The sequence below is a fragment of the Sorex araneus genome, chromosome 2 (assembly GCF_027595985.1).
Source record: "Sorex araneus isolate mSorAra2 chromosome 2, mSorAra2.pri, whole genome shotgun sequence".
Taxonomy (NCBI): Eukaryota; Metazoa; Chordata; class Mammalia; order Eulipotyphla; family Soricidae; genus Sorex; species Sorex araneus.
In genome coordinates this window covers 144,249,792-144,254,412 of record NC_073303.1, presented here as the reverse complement: position 1 = coordinate 144,254,412, position 4,621 = coordinate 144,249,792, and positions in this window count along the sequence as shown.

Here is a 4,621-nt window from a genome sequence, read left to right as displayed (position 1 = left end):
TAAAAAATAGGAAAATAAACATTAACAGTACAGGATCATTGACTACAGGACAGATTTCATTTGAATTTCACCAACTTTAATCTAATTTCCATTTCCTGCTAGGATTGGGTCCAGACTCCCATGTACATTTAGTTGCTATGCTTTTAAACAATTCCAATCAGTGGCAGACATGCAATCTTTTCCTTTTTTTCATAAACTTAAGATTTTTGAGAGGTAACTGGACAATTAATTTGCTAACAAAGTCTTCATTTTGTTTTCTCACTGACAGAGATTATAAATGGTGACAGACGTGGTGTTATTATCTTTAGTGCATTATTTCTGGAGGGTATGATGTCAGTATATCTCATTTCTGGTGATGCTGATCTGAAATATGTGGTTAAAATAGTGTTTGCTACATTATTCTGCCATAAAACAAACATAATTTGTTTTTCAATTGACCAATATCTTGGAAGTTATACTAGGAGGCTGTGCAAATATCCAGTTTGTCCTCCACAAATGAGCTGCTTTTAATTACCATTGCATGTTGCCCCGTACTAGAAATAAGCCTTTGGGGCATCAGAAATATTCGAAGAAAAGAAGGCATTTGGTCAGAAGCGAGGGCCAAATAAATAGTTCAGAAGACTAAACCCTCATTGCTCTCAGGAGGCCCAGGTTTAATCCATGATACTGCATGGTCCCCTAACCACAGCACTAAGAGTAGCCTTCAAGCACCAAAGTTATGGTCTACAAATAAAACAACACACAAAAAAACAAATATCAGAAAAATAAATGAGATTATAGTAGTGAAAAATGAGGAGGAAAATGTTTCTGATTGAAAAAATATTATCAGTGGAGACATAGAAGTCTGAATACACCCAATGCATTTAATAACACTGGCATGTAAGTGACACGTGTTCATAAAATGATAAATTAGTCTTAAAAGATATGCACAAGGTGGCAGAGTGTTAGTGCAGCAGGTCAGTGCTTGCCTTACACATGGTCAACCTAAGTTCAAGCCCTGGCATCCCATATGGTCTCCTGAACACTGCCAGGGTGATTCCTAACACAGTCAGGAATAGCTCTGAGCACAGCTGGGTGTGGCCCCAAAATAACAAATACACCCCAAAATAAATATACATATATTTAAAAAAAATTTTAAAGTTATGCACAAATAGATTATTCATGTCTTGAAATCATTGCTGAATAATTTGAACCTTTTTTGTATACTTCCTGTCCCTCAGTTCCTAATAAATGGCAATTGGGGGAGGGGTAGGGAGGTAATCATATTTCTTGGAGCCTATATCTTCATCTATAAAAGGACATTTGATAGTCTCTGAGGTCCGTCTCATGAAACTTTATGAAACTGTGAATTGGTTGCATATTGATTCTTCCCCTATCATTGTATATGAAAATCTCCAAAGATCTTGGCTTAGTGGTTTGCAAAAATCTTTCCCATGAGGCCACTCTCTTTCGCTCTCATGAAATCACGCTCTTAATCTGAGCTGCTTCTGCTGACAATGATGCAAGAGACTGGCTAGTCAGACTATCCTTTTTCCTCGTTGATTTTTATTAAAAATATGGAAAAATATTTTATCAGGAAGAATAATGAGCCCAAATTTGGACGTAGCTATATTGGAGAGATAATAGACTTTGTTCTTTCTTCAGATGCAAATGTAGAACTAGATGTCAGAATTCAGTCACTTTATAGTGTGATATTCATAGGCAGCAATAAAGGCAGGGACCTCAAATAGCTTTCTCCTTCTTGTACCCTGAGTTTAAATTTAAAGACAGTTTTAGAAAGGAGGAGAATGTCTACAGAAGAAAAATTAGAAAAGCAGGAAGGTCAATAAAGTGAAGTTCAGACATTAGAAAACATTGGCTTTGCAATGAATTTAGAGAACCTTCAGAAAGGTTACCTTGATCCTTCTCTTAGATGGGGGTTAGAAAAAAAAATAAAAGGGTTCTCAGATAAGCAGTTAACAGGCTTCCCAAATTCACTCAATTCTATTAGCAAATGTAGCTCTGTAGCCAGACTGTATTGATAAAACTAATTTTACAATTAGGGAATTGCCTTCTTTTTATTACTTAATGCCAGCATGCTTTATAACAGTGTCCCAGACTGATGTTAAAGTCCAGATCAATGAGAGAGAAACTGTGATGGATTGTCCCTGAGTTCTTAGTTTTTTTCTGGTAGCTAATTCTATAATGACTGTGCTGGGTGCTGCATTTCTCTGATAGCTCCCTGATGTAGAACTAGGCGACAATTTCAAAACCTGGACTTGCTATCTTTGAGTGTTTGTCTCATGCTAAAAAGCTAATTGGTAATTTGTGGGAGTTCCGTCAATATAGTTTTTTTTCAAGTGTATTATTCTAAATAGTGTCACAGATTTCTACATTCTCAGTTATCAGTACAGGGAATATTCCATTTTCTATCTGTATTTCTTCAGAAAAGATTTAAGATGGCCTCAAGGATCCATGTCATATATCAAGATAACATAAATTAGAAGCAAATGAGAAAGAAAAAAATTGCTAAACAGTAGGTCAGGACATACATTAGAATCAGAAATGAAGCTAATAGGAAGATGGATTCTTATTTTAGCTTTCTAGCATCCATTATATAAATGCTAGGACTTATATAATGGCCCTAGAAAACAAGATTTTCTCAGGAAACAATTTTATTTCTTAGACTACAAAGGCATATCCTGAGGGTTTTTAATTGAAAGGAAACCATAATATCATGAATAAAATACTAAGAAGCATTCTGTTTTAGGTAAAACATATTGTAGGACTCTTTCTTAAAGAATCTCTCAAATAAAGGCTGTTGGCATCAAGGCAGACACACTTTTTGTATTTTTCCAAAGCTGGGATTGAATTCAGGACTGCATTCATGCAAGGAATTCAGTAAACCTCTGTTCCTAGCAGCAAGAGGTTTTTCATAAACTTCAGTTCAAGAAAAAGATTTTGGGATGTAGAGAAAAGTCTCACAATTGAAGCTGTAAAAAATCACTGGCCTGCTTATATTGATATCTAGAATAACTGGACAAGAGAACAAAATGTATTAAAGGGGGGATGCCTTGATTATCCTTGAGGGTCATGTAGGAACTGCAAAGAAACAAAGTCAGATGGCTTGCCTCACTGTCTCTTCCTTACCATTTCCACCTCTGTCATTGTATAACTGCTCTGTTCTCTCTAGAGAGGTTTAAACACCCTGATCCAAAGCAACCACTCAGTTCCTCAAATACAAAAACTCTGGGCTGAAAAGGTCGTACAAGGGTTAAGATTTTGTTTTATTTTGTTTTTGCTTTTTGGGTCACACCCAGTGATGCACAGGACTTACTCCTGGCTCTACACTCAGGAATTACTCATGGCGGTGCTGGGGGACCATATGGGATGCTGGGAATCGAACCCGAGCTGGCTGTGTGCAAGGCAAATGCCCTACCTGCTGTGCTATCACTCCAGCCCCCGGGTTAAGATGTTTTGCTAGCAGCTGATCAGAGGTCTACCTCTGGCATCGTATATTATTGCCTGAGCTCTTGGAGTGATCCCCGAGTACAGAACCAGGAGTAAGTCCTGAGCACAGATGGGTGCGGCTGAAAACCAAAACAAGAACTAAGAACTCAGCACCCACAGATAATAAATATTATTTATTTAAATTACCCAAATCCACATTCCCAGGGTATAACCTGGCCCACCTCTCCATTGCCATAGCAGAGAGCTATTGAATGTTGGAGAAAGGCCCTTCCAAAAAGGTGCCTTTTGGTGGAGAGCCTGGAAGTGTGCAGCCTCTTGATACAGACCTTAAGTATGACATTTCAGCATAAGAGCTCCAAAAGGCGATTTTCCAAGTGTGACCTGATAATCCTCCAATGTGACATGTCGCACATTGCCTAGTCACACTTCCTAAGAGTCTGTGGCTTGGTCATGGAGGATCTCTTCAAGGTCACCTGTGTTGGTCCAAATGAATTCAGGTAAGTTTCTTGTGGGAAGGAGAGAGATGAATTTGTGTGGTGTTTTCTGCCCATCTCTGTCTCTCCTTAGTCAAAATTAACCTCATAGAGTAGAAATTGCTCACATTTCCACAAGATTTTACCCAGTGCTTGGGCAGCTGGTGGAAGCCGGATCCAAGACTGTGCAGCTTCCTTTACAGCCAATTGCTGTCAGAGTATCTACAATCAGAACTAATACACATTTTTACCTAACTCACCCTTAAGTCCATTTATTCAAGCTGGACCCCCTTGGATAAAATGCTTTAAATCCAAAGGGTCAAACTGCGCTTCACTTTTCACTCTTCTGTTCATATTTATTAACTAGATGAGTAATAGGGTCAAGGTGGGAAGAGGATAACATCTCCCCCTTTTCTCTCTCATTCTTTCTCTCTTTTTAAAAAATTTTTATTTATTGAATCACCGTGAAAAAAGTTACAAAGCTTTCAGGTTTAAATCTCAGTCATATAATGATCAAGCCCCCATACCTTCACCAGTGCACATGTTCCACCACCAAGAACCCCAATATACCCCCCTCCCACTCCCACCCCCCACACCTGAGTGACTAATGATCTTCACCTTATTCTCTCTATACTTTGAATACATTCAATATTTCAACAGAGAACTATTATTATTTGGAATTTTCCCCCAACAATCAA